The 12968-nt window shown below is 38.5% G+C and overlaps 1 protein-coding gene, 1 long non-coding RNA gene and 1 other non-coding gene across 4 annotated transcripts in view; 2 read left to right on the top strand and 1 right to left on the bottom strand.

The window, feature by feature from the left end:
* The window catches only part of LOC134799089 (neural cell adhesion molecule 2-like), a 460169-nt gene that overhangs the window by 185006 nt on the left and 262195 nt on the right, over positions 1-12968 (top strand). The gene's annotated exons all lie outside the window — the stretch shown is intronic.
* LOC134799167 (uncharacterized) overlaps positions 1-12968 on the bottom strand; it is a 514174-nt gene that overhangs the window by 446202 nt on the left and 55004 nt on the right. The window lies entirely within an intron of this gene.
* On the top strand, positions 2921-2992 carry Trnaa-cgc (transfer RNA alanine (anticodon CGC)). The gene has a single exon. It is a non-coding gene; the product is annotated as a tRNA-Ala (tRNA).

Genomic DNA, 12968 nt, shown 5'->3' with positions numbered 1-12968 from the left:
TTTACTTTTATTAACCTCTTTACTTCTCCCTGTACAATCGCCATCAGATATATCGGAGCGGCCAAGGTGTTCACATTATCTGAACACGCACTCTAACGCCTTGACAATAGTGGCGTGTTCAGATATTTGACCGGCGACTGTAAAATCCATGCAATATTATTAAAAAAACAATACTTATATTCATTACTACCAAGATTAACTTTCCGCGCAAGTAACCTGAACATTATTAGTGCTACATGTTCACGAGCCCAAGTTTCTCTTTACTTCTCGAAAGTTCAGCTTCTTGCGAGCGAACTTACACGTTCAATTGAAGAAAGTACTTTCAAAAGGGCTTATTTCAATATGAACTCCATACAAAAATAAGTCCTTTTGAAAGGACACTCATCAATTGAGATACTGCGGCAGACTCTTTCAACTTTATATGGATGCCAATTCCAACTTACATTGTTTATTTTGTTACGTTGGTGCCAAACAAGCATACGGCTTGGTGGTAAGCGGTCACCGTAGCCTATGGACGCCTGCAACTCCAGAGATGTGACATGCGCGTAGCCGACCCTAATAACCCGCAGCCTCGTTGAGCTCTGGCAACCTTACTCACCGGCTGGCACGTAACACTTTAGTAGGATCTAGTGTTAGTGGTATTGTGATATTAAAATGATGTCAGTGGCCCGTGCGTCTCGCATGCACCAATACATGTACGGACAAGTACGTACAAGTGTGATACCAGTCTGCATTAGAAAGAAGTGTACATGAAAACTAGTTCGCTGTCGCGCTGAGGCTCGCTCATTAGCGCGCGACCTATATGCAGCTCAAGTGTGGTGCAAGGCGAAATTAGACTATTTTATATCAAATATAAATGATTTGAAATTTTGGTACCGCGGACCTAAATGAAATGATTTAATAATAATATGGAATGATATACCTACCACCACCTATTCGTCAATTATAAAACAAAGCGATTTACAAATTAAAATATCTACTCCAACTTAAAGAACAATGTTGAAAACTATAGCCTAATATATAAGCCTATAACAGCGTTTTCACATCCGCGTAGTCAGGCCGCTGGGTCGCTTTAGCATTCACACATGCACACTACAACACACATTCGGCTGGATTCGAAATTTAAAATATGTCAAATACTTAAGTATTACGTCTAGATACGATATGGATTAGATATGTCAGTGTCAAAAGTGACGTTTTTGTCTGAAGAAACGTACGCGTGTGTCTGTGTGTATGTTTTGCATTAAGGATGATTCTCTACGCAAATCTGTTCAGATGATGCTCAATGCTCAATGCTGATTGGATGCCTGCTGGCAGCTATAACTAAAGATTCTCAAATAATTTTCAGTAATCCCGTTGCCAAAAACCTACTAATGATGTGTTTCCCCTTCTCTATTCCCTCCGAAGAATGAAATAGACGCATTTCTGCAAAAAGCGAAGTGCGGCTGCACTTCCTCTAAACTTCCATTACTTAGGCTGCGGCGCGGCGTTAAAGCGTGTTCTCTTACCCGAAACAGCGATTACTTAATGCTAGAAGATACATCACTATTAAAAACACGTTAAAGTTAGACCAAGAAAAATCTGCAGCGATTTTGATAGCCCTCGCAGTGCAAGTGTTATTTATACGTCATAATTTCATAGAAGTTTGACGTTTGAAATAACACTTGCACTACGTGGGCTATCAAAATCGCTGCAGACTTTTCTTGGTCTAACTCTACCAAATAATTGTTGTCCATTGTTACAGGATGGCCCAAAGATACGTACAAAAGTACTTACAAGTTATTACAAAAGAAAAATGAAAACAAATGTCATTTAAAATTAAAAGTATATTCATTTAACTAAAACAACACGTATCATTTTCAGAATTGTGTCTTTTTATGATACACAAAAGCACACTTTGGTAAAAATTATCAACAATATGCTGCAGTCACGACACTTTTGACACTGACATATTCGATCCATATCGCATCTTTAATAAATTTTTGACGTATTTTTAAGTTCGAATCAGGCTATTTGTTTCACTAGCTCGAGGCCATAGTGTAACCGTTTTAGTTTTAATAATTGTAGCTTGTCTTCTTTATCTTTATAAATTGAGATAATCTGTGGTCGCAGTCCTTTTACCCGTATATAGTGCACTGACGCGGGCGGGGCGCGATAGGATTTTTGGGTAAAATGCTATTTCGCGCGCCTTCCCATTTACCCCCTCTTACTCTAATTTAGGAGGCCGCAAAACTACTAAAGCGAAAATGTGGCAGGGTCCTACCAACAGCATCCTTTAAAGCAAACTTAGACTTTACCTACTTGGAATAAGAATCATAGTTGAATTAGCAATTTTTCAAGGAATGATCTTGCGAAAATTTGCAGGAGGTGCGGGTTAGGCAAGGTTTAAGTCAAATTTGCATTTCCTGCTTTTAATTTAAGACTTAGATTTGTTTAGCACCAAGTACTGTAATACGTGTTTTATAAATTAAACAAAACATTAAAAGCTTTGTTTTAAAGTAGCCATAAATAACTTTGTTTGTATTATCCTTATACCTGCTTTATTATACCTAGATTGTTAAAACTTTAATTGTGTGTGTTTTATTTTATTTTTATTTTATAGAGTACAATACATAATGTGTTTCGGTTGGAATTTTGTTTCTACATAATTAATGTTTCTGTTCGAATGGATTTAACGAATGTTGTCACAGGGTCGCCATGGCACCAGCGCCAACTTTAGTGCTTGGGACGTCGACTTATAAATTGATGTATGGTAAGGTGGGGTAAGAATAACATAGTTTATTTTAATGTTAATATATAATGAAAAAAGTAATGCGCCAACGCATGTCCTCAGAAATGGCCAAAGGTTGACCTTAGTATGCAGATGTCGCTAGTAACGTTGTCACAGTTGCAATGACTAAATTCGCGTTGATTGACGGATGGTCAGCTGGCGGAATTGGTAACGCATTGGACGCGCAATCCAAGGATGTGGGTTCGAGTCCCAAGTTGGCCAGAGTTGATTATTGTGATTGAGATCTGTATTTACAATTTATAGATCGGGGCTAGACAAACAGTATGAGGATTCCATACAAGTGTTTGTCTTGCCCCGGTGATAGTCTTACCCCACCTTATCTTACCTTTTCATCTCATTTTGTTGTCATCCAACCGTTTGTCATGTCACTTTGTACCTTGTATATATATGTAACAGAATGAAAGCTGCGAAGGATCTCATATTATTGTTACTGTGATAAAATACGAAACGGCCAGAGAAATTAAATTCTTTAAACGTACTTACGATATTAGTGCGATTTAGATGCCCTTTGAGTAAAATAAATAATAAATTAATAAAAAACCGATGCTATTTTTCTAGTGACGCTCCAGAAATGTAAAACTTTTACAGTACATATCTGGTGCTTCGTTATGTCATTCTGTGTTATAATAAGCACAAAACGTAACAACATCGAAAATTTAAAGGGCCATATGTACTGTAAAACGTTGTACGAAACACTTGCAGTCAGCAGCAGAAGTTGCTAAGCGGGCCAGGTGTTCAAAATGATCTTGACGCGACTTTTCGTAAGAGAATAATAGCGTGTCAAGGTAATTTTGGACACATCGCCCGCTTAGCAACTCCTGCTGCCGACTACCTCCCTTCGGTCGTGTTTTAAAATTCGCCACTCGTTACGAATATCGTATTTTTCGCACTTGTTCGTAAACTATTAGAAAAGCTCTTGTTTTATAAGATGTTTTGATATTCCTTTACAAAGCGAAACAACAAGCGCTTAATGTCTCAAAACTTTGCTTGTTCACTCACTTTTGCTACGAATTTAGCTAAAATTTGAATTTGACATTAAGCTAGGGCTTATAGTGAATATTGTACTGATTTAATATTGTAGATGTTCTTTGTCAAATACCTATATTACAAATAATGACATGATGTTTTATTTTTTTTTTATTTTTACGCTTGGTTCGTGGGGCAGAGGCGCACAGATGCTCCACAAGGTGCTCGGGAAAAGGCTGAGGGAGGCAACGGGCGACCCCCGCGCGGGCAGCTTTCTCGCGCAGAGAATTGCCATCGCAATCCAGCGCGGGAACGCTGCCTGCGTGTTGGGCACCCTCCCGAAGGCACCAAATTTTGATAGGTATTTTTAATTTTTAGTTTTAGTTATTTTAATTGTAGTTAGTTTTAGTTTTATATTCCTGTTTATGTCCTTCAGATGAAAGGTCATTTTGAAACATTACTTATAAAAAAATTTCATAAGTATTTGAGTCTCAAATACCGAAAGAATAAGTTGTGCAAAACGATATTGTTAGAGAATAAAGATCGTGTCAAGGTAATTTTGAACACCTCGCCCGCTTAGAAACTTCTGCTGCTGACTGTATCACGCCTGTAAGGGCGGTGCAGTTAAAAATTAGCTTTAGATTTACTTAACTTTGTGATGTCTACAGGGAAGACGCGTACGAGTTGATATACTTATATTAGAAGCTATGTCGTGTAAATATTATCGTACGAACATGAGATAAGGTAAGCTGGAGTAAGACTATCACCGGGGCAAGACAAACACTTGTATGGAATCCTGATACTGTTTGTTTTACCCCGAAAATAATATAAATAATGTTCGTTTTACTACCTAATTATAGAGAGAAAATATATAAAGAGAAATATGGACGCATTTGTAATGTCAAAAAAATACGATATGTACCTATACCTTTGAGTATCTATCTATACATATAATAAAGCTGAAGACGGTCGAAAGTCTGTACATGGAAGATATTTAAAAAAAAGTTGGCTGGGGATACTTAGAATCGATAACAGAACACGTTCCAAAAGTTTTTAGAAATTTTGTCTGTTTGTCTGTTTATCTGTTTATCTGTTTGTCTGTTTATTTGAACGCGCATCACGTGAAAACGGCTGAACGGATTTTGATGAAAACTTTACTAATCTGTCGAGAAAATTCCCGGCCAGGTTATAGGCTATAAAAATTCAACCCCTAAAAGGGGGGGTAGCCACAACATTCGATTGACTTAAGTTTGCCCCTGAATCTTATGGCGCTACTTAAGAAGGAGGGGCAAACTTTTTTCAAATATGTGCTACCACTATTGAGTACCCTGGTAAACTAACAGATGGCGCTGAATTTAATACGTTGTGACATGAATAAGCCACCGAGGAAAGATTTTGCCAAATTAACTCTAAGTTTAGAACCTCTTCTAACGGTTACGGATATCAACAAAAATAATTGAATAATTATGTTGATTTAATAAATTAATAATACAACAAAATTAAACGACAGTAAATTAATTGCCCCTCATTGCACAGTGCTATCTTTTGGGGACCTGAGTAAACATTAAGTAATCAAGAAAACTAAAAATGAGTTTACATAGTTACGTAGTGGTAAAATAAACATATCAACACGCGTACAATTGCATAATTATTTAAAATTATAAATTTTCTCCATCATGAATTATATATACCTAATCGTAATTATATCGCTCCCATATCAAATCCATATTCATACGGAGGTATCGCCTCCTTTAAGCACTTAATAATGGCCACGAAGGTGGGTACTTTGTAAAAAAAAAACATTGACCTCTGTTATTTGCAGTGCCGGATTAACCCTTTTAAGCAAAATAAGCACTTGCTTAGGGCACCACGTCTAGGGGGCACCAAAACCGTAAGCAAAAAAACGCGCAGGCTGCATCAGCATTGCAGTCGTCGTGGAGTAGGTACCTACATGAAACGTTTATACGTGTACAAGTACCCATCTAATAACGAAGGGTCGTAGGGATCAAGTAAGATAGTGAGGGTACGTAAGAACATCTCCAACGTAGGCTTTCGATTTGACCTTACGCGGAGGCCCTTAAAGTCATGGAAAAAAATCTTGCTTTCGGCCTTGCGGCCAACCGATTTTTTCGACATAGGTTACCGATTACCCAATAACCGATTAGCCAATTTTTCTCTCTTGCACGACAGATTTGTCGGCCAAGCCGAGTTTCTCCTTAGCCGCGATCCTGAGACCTAACTGTCAAAGTGTTATTTATAAGGGGCCCCGTGAAAGCCGAAAACTAAAAGCATACTATCAAGTAGCGCTTTCGAGTGAAGCCAAAGAGCGAGCAGTAGAAGAGTCGTGATTACATGCATAGATTCGATTTCAAGCCACTCTTTTGCAGTTCAGCGTAAGGTCTTATTCGAGGTCTTCTGCCTTATGGCAAAGTAGATCTTCTGCCTTAATTACACTTGGGCGTGGATCCAAATCCAAGCTTTCCTCTTTCGCAGCTGGGCCTTCTGCCTTGCTCACACTTCACATTCACTTGGTCAATTCCAAGCTCTGCTTTCTTGCATCTTTTCTGTATGAAAACAACCTCGCTGAGACCCTTAAATATCGAGCCCTATGCGAAGCTAGGCTGATAGAAAACTGTCCCATCCCTTCTCTGTATGAAATCCGGGATTCGCGCCTGGTTGGGACTAAAAGTAAAAATGTACAACTGTCTATCAAATTGCGTTTTACATATCGAAAAATTTTCGCGCTCGCTTCGCTCGCGTGTACAATAATATTACAAGATATGATAAAGGTGATATTCGGGTGGCGACTGCAGCAGCATTACTCTGTTGTAACGTTACTGCTGCAGTACTGTCAATTTTCGTGATAATATTATGTGACTGATTTCCATACTAAAAGTAAAAATGTACAACTGTCTATCAACTTGCGTTTTTATATCGAACAATTTTCGCGCTCGCTTCGCTCGCGTTTTCAATAACTTTCTAAGTCAAATAGCGTTTTTTATATCGAAAATTTTTCGCGCTTGCTTCGCTCGCGTTTTCAATAACATTATAAGATATGATAAAGGTGACATTTGAATGGCGAGTGCAGTAGCGTTACTCTGTTACAACGTTACTGCTGCAGCACTGTCAATTTTCGTGATAAAATGATGTGACTGATTTCCATACTAAAAGTAGAAATGTACAACTGTCTATCAAATTGCGTTTTTATATCGAAAAATTTTCGCGCTCGCTTCGCTCGCGTTTTCAATAACTTTCTAAGATATGACGACTGCAGCAGCATTACTCTGTTGCAACGTTACTGCTGCAGCACTGTCAATTTTCGTGATAAAATTATGTGACTGATTTCCATACTAAAAGTAAAAATGTACAACTGCCTATGAAATCGCGTTTTAATATCGAAAAATTTTCGCGCTCGCTTCGCTCGCGTTTTCAATAACTTCCTAAGATATGGCGACTGCAGCAATATTTCTCTGTTGCAACATTACTGCTGCAGCACTGTCAATTTTCGTGATAAAATTATGTGACTGATATCCATACTAAAAGTAAAAATTTACAACTGTCTATCAAATTGCGTTTTTGTATCGAAAAATTTTCGCGCTCGCTTCGCTCGCGTTATTAATAACTTTTTAAGATATGGCGACTGCAGCAGCATTACTCTGTTGCAACGTTACTGCTGCAGCACTGTCAATTTTCGTGATAAAATTATGTGACTGATTTCCATTCTCAGCTCTAATGCGGCAATGAACGTCACTCAACTTACCAAAAAAATTCAATGTAATCTCGATGACCCTAGGGAGAGGGGGCACCATGGTCTAGAAATGCTTAGGGCATCAAAATATCTTAATCCGGCACTGGTCGTTTGCGGAGTGAAACGATTTGGGACTCGCATTTTATACGCATTACCATGCCTTCCCGAAAAAAATTGAATCATTCGCGAAAGTCTCGCAACGCATTGAGGTTACAAGGGGCACGTGATCTTCCTCAGGAGTCTGAAGAAGACCACGGTGAGTGGGTGGCGCTCTAGCCAGGCAGGCAGCTTCGCTTTCGCTCGCGCGCGTATACCTTACTGTATCGTCCGATATACATCTACGACTCTGTCGTTTAAATCACGTGTAAAATTTTAATAAGGGCGAAACAAACTATTGATTTTGGAGTGTAGTTTTATTTAGTGGTACCTAATTGTAATAAAATATTTTATCTGGACTACAGTCCTCTAGCATATCCATCTGTCAACTTTACTTCAAGTTCCGCCTCCAGGGGAGAGGGAGAGAAATTCGGCTTAGAAATTAGCAGCTTACTGACACAGACCGAATTCCACGCGGGCGGAGCCGCGGGCACAGCTAGTTTCAAATAAGTACCCAAGTTCATCATGGCTCTTTAAGATTCCTGAAACTAATGAGATCTCTTCGTGTCCTCCTCTTGTTTGAAGTTTGCCGACTGAATAGTTCCAACTTTCTCATGTTAATTAAGTTATTTTCTGGAACAAACTAAATTGATTTCAATTAGTAGGTCCTTGTAAACAGAACCTTAGCCGATGTCTTGGTAATAAAATAACAATTAATATCTGATACAAAGTAATATTAACGTTCTAGTGTTTGACAGGCGAATTCCAATAGTTGACAGTTCGCCTCTGCTTAAAATAAAAACTGTAAAGTGTATTTTTTTTATTTGGACAGTTTTTGTTATTTCTACTCAGAATCACGAGCTCTTTCAAGAAGGATCCCAAGATTTTTATGGAAATAAAGTTAGTATCGTAGTTTGGGCATGTTTTGCTCAATTAGTACCTAGTAACTACTAAAGTAGTAAGTCATCAGTCATATCAGCCTTTTATCGCCCACTGCTGAGCATAGGCCTCTCTTCGAGTACGCCACTTATCCCGGTCCCGAGCCAATCTCATCCAGAAGTGACTCGCATTCTTCCAGATGTCATCCACCCAACGAGCCAACGGACGCTAGGCACTCCTTTCGTCTGTAAGCGGCCACCATTCCGTTAAAATTTTGGCCCACCTGCCATCACTCTGCCTGGCAACATGTCCCGCCCAGCTCCACTTGAGTTTGGTAATGACGTATCCGACGTCTTGCACCTTGGTGCGACGTCGGATCTCAACATTCCTCACTCGATCTTGAAGTTTGATGCCGAGCATGGCGCGCTCCATGGCTCTCTGTGCCACTTGGATTTTATGCACTGCCTGCCTAGTGAGCGTCCATGTCTCGGCACCGTAGGTCATGGTGGGCAGGACACATTGGTTAAAGAGGCGAGTCTTCAAGCACTGTGGAATGTTAACGGGCTTGAGGATGTCCGCTAGTTTATTGAATGCCGCCCAACCCAGCTGGATTGGATGGAAAGTAGTAAGTAGATATTTTTATTAGACGAAGATAATTTTACATTTCAGATCCCTACAGTAGTATTTGACTAGTTAAATATCTTTACACAGTCTCGCTTTAGTCTTAAAGTAATACCTTGTTTGCTGCAAATTTTCGTGCTATTCTAGAACCAAAACAATGCGGTGGTATGATTACAGGGTTGTGCAAGCAAACTCCAGCAATTTATTAGCAGTATTTGATGATGTTTCTTTACCAGTCTTAATATCGCTAGTGTTTTAAATTGAGTTTTCGGAATCAAGGATATCGACAATTTCCCCATTTTCACTAAATTTGGCCAGGCTGTTTCACTCTCTTAATATGTCCTATTCGTTTTTCTTCTTGGTCTTCCTTAGTCACATTCGTTGGTTGCCTTCCTCATACGCAGGTTATCTTTACACATTTCACATTTGTCGCTTTTTGTTTGGCTTCATTTCCAATTCGTCTCGTTCTTTTTATACCAGATATTTTTTTATTTATTTGATATTTGTAGGATTGTCTTTACAATGGCTATAGTATAGGTACATAAGCTGTAAAAAGAGTAAAACGTCAAATACATTTTTTTTAAATCGAGTCCATATTTTTGAAACACGGATGCTGAAAACTGAATAGCACACAAGCAAAACAACACCAATAAAAAACCCAATTTCGATTGTCGTGTTTAGTTCCTGGCCCCTAGCGATTTACCTACAATACAATCTCGCTGCGCGCTGTACCAACCTAATGATGCCCTTCGGGCAACTCGCATGTGCTGCGATTTTTAAGGTACCTTTCAGATACAGACTATTAGGTACTGTGCAATTTTATTGAAACAGGGGCAATATATACTGGCGCCATCTATAAGACCTTGTAACCGGCTGGTGATAAAAAAAAACTAAGCCATTCGCCCGTCTTTTGTTTTACCTCATCATTTTTCTCTTGCAATTTAGTTGCAAATAGCACAACTCTGAATTGTTCTAATCAACTCAATCTCATCAAGCTCTGAACTCATCAAAATTGATGAAAAAAAAAACAAAAGACGGGCGAATGGCTTAGTTTTTTTGAAGTGAAAACTTCTTTAGCGGCGCTGAGCACTTTTTGAGGTGGGGAAAAAATGATAAACTCGAGACAGCGTAACGCGTAACGCGTAAGGCGTCTCTCCTCTCTTTCTACCGCACGGCGAAAATGTATGCCTGAGCCTGCTGTTTCATGTAGGCGGCGCAGGGCGCTTGCGTGACTTATGTCATGTGTGACGGACAATGTTATTCACCAAAGAACTTATAGTTATAACGTATCATAATCAGGTCAATTATTTAAAACTGGACTTTTATATTAAGCAATAAAGCTCAATGTTCTAATCTTGTACGGGCTGAAATACAAGGATCTCACAGTTACGAGTACATTCTAACTTTATATCACTCCAATATAATTCAATAATTCAATAAAGTCTCATCTTGATGAAATCGCTAATAAAAGTGAACTCTAGTACTGGTGAATAAAACTCAAAATATCATGACCAAATATATTTAGATGCGATGTCTGCAAGGTAACTTTACAATTTCTATTCGAATTTTAAACAATTAACGCTACAAATTTAAGTTCACTGGCCAGCAATTTCGGAACTAAAGTTTTTCAATAGAAAGGAGGGTGGGTCAATTATACATAGTGCTGCAAACATTTTGGACTAGTTATTGAGTTTTCACTTCTGTCGGCACTCCCGGAGTGAAACCCGTTTTTTTTACCACCGGCCAGTGCGAGCATGGCTGCAGGTTTCCCATGTTACAACCTTTTCGGTTGCTAACATTTTGTACAACGAATAAGCGCACAGAAGGACCGACGACAATTTGCCCCCCCCCTAGCCATTTGCCTACGTATCGTATGCGTCTCACGTAGCTCGGTGTAGCCACTAATGATGCGCTTCAATGTGCATTATTGACTCTGATTGGCTGAGAGTATGAATAGAGAAGTTCTGTTTAGATTTGATAGATATAAAATATATTATTATACATATTTCTTTGCTTCCTGCAATGCTTGATTATTTTACATAATATATATGTAACGGCCTCCTAGCCTAGTCGGTAGTGACCCTGCCTACGAGGCAAGAGGTCCCGGGTTCGAATCCTGGTAAGGGCAATTATTTGTGTGTTCATCACAAATATTTGTTCCTGAGTTATGGATGTTTTCTATGTATATATGTAAGTATATATTATATATATCGTCGTCTAGTACCCACAACACAAGCCTTATTGAGCTTACTGTGGGACTAGGCCGATATATTTAAAATTGTCCTATAATATTTATTTATTTATTTATGTTCCGTCGGCCCAGTTGTCCAGTGTATTTTTAAAAAGAGTTTAGTTGGTTTGGAGGCTATATTTTATTTGATACTCCACTTCTTGCACATAAGGATATAGTATTAGCACTGTTGTATTGTCTTATTCAAAAGTTCTTGCAACGATCCGTACTAAATTTCACATTTAAAAATAAAGAAAAAAAAAGAAAAATTGGCACATAACAGCCTTATCTCAGCATGATGCTTGCGACTTCTAACATTGGTATCTCAATGAGACCATCATGTGATAAAAAATACGCATCAGCAACCAGCAAATATATTTCTAGTCAGCATTGTATCTAAATATGGATAGGGACCGCGCGCGTTGGAGGGTCTGCCATCTTGTGGCCGGAATCGGAAATATAAACATGTACATGCAAAAAAATTGGCAATTTTTGTGGTGGCTTAAGAACGAGAACGGTAGTTCTTGTGCATAGTAGGTTCTGCCATCTTGTGGGCTACATCCGACTACATCGGAAGCATAAACTTCACATTTATTACGCCTCGCGCCAATAATATGACGGCTCCTGTGCTGCCCCCTATAGTTCATGCACGCTTCCTGTACAATTATTGACTTTATTTCAATGCATTAATGTAAAGAAATGAACATCTACTTACTAATAAAAAAAATCCTCCCCCATTCCTAACAATACTCAGCACACGTACAACTGTCAAAGTGACGTTGCCGTTAAGCCAGAAATTCGAGTTATTTTACTGCCAACACATAAAAAGAAAATTCATTGTTGATGTTATAACCTTATAATGCCCGTATAGGTGTTAAATGCGTGACGAGTTTGCTTACAGTGAGAAATAAGGATTTATTTCTTGAGGATTCTTTGTGCCATTAACACAGTGATATGAGTTGTTGTTTTTCGGTATAAAAAAAGGAAGGAGGTTATTGGACCATAACCTTTCATTGTGATGGTGGTCAATAATCGTGAAACAGTCAGCTATAAAAGCTTGTTCCAAAAATGCAATTTTTGCCAAAAAGTTATTTAATTCATTATTGCATTGCGTTTTTGCCCTGGGCATGTTAATTAGTCAATAATTTTATTTTCAAGTTTCGATTTAAGCGCCATTTATACAAGAACCATGCATGATTTATTCGATACATTGCTAACTATAGAGTACAATGAGATCAGTCGATCGACCAAATTACGACCAATGTAACAAAAATCGCATGCAAGTTTTTGAACTACCTAAATGGGGCTTAAGCCTCCCTGTCATGATAATTACGCACACCATGTATGTATTTAAGAGATGTCTTTAATATTGAGCATTACTAAGTATCGCACAGAGCGTAAACTGAGCCATTCCTGAGATAGTGCACATTAAACTCAATAATTTATGCTGCACTAAACCGAAGAGCGCCGTAAAATAATGCTTTATTATAAGAGGATTATAAACTTTATGGGATAAAACTTTAAGTGAAGTGTCTTTGGAGCCATTAAAGGTGAATTTCCGGCTTCCTATTAGAATGAAGAAATTAATTTAATGCCACCATTTATACCTGCATTTTTGGGAATATACAAAACCCCTT

This window comes from Cydia splendana, chromosome 18, assembly GCF_910591565.1.
Source record: "Cydia splendana chromosome 18, ilCydSple1.2, whole genome shotgun sequence".
NCBI classification, from domain to species: Eukaryota; Metazoa; Arthropoda; class Insecta; order Lepidoptera; family Tortricidae; genus Cydia; species Cydia splendana.
This window is presented reverse-complemented; position numbering and strand designations above follow the sequence as displayed.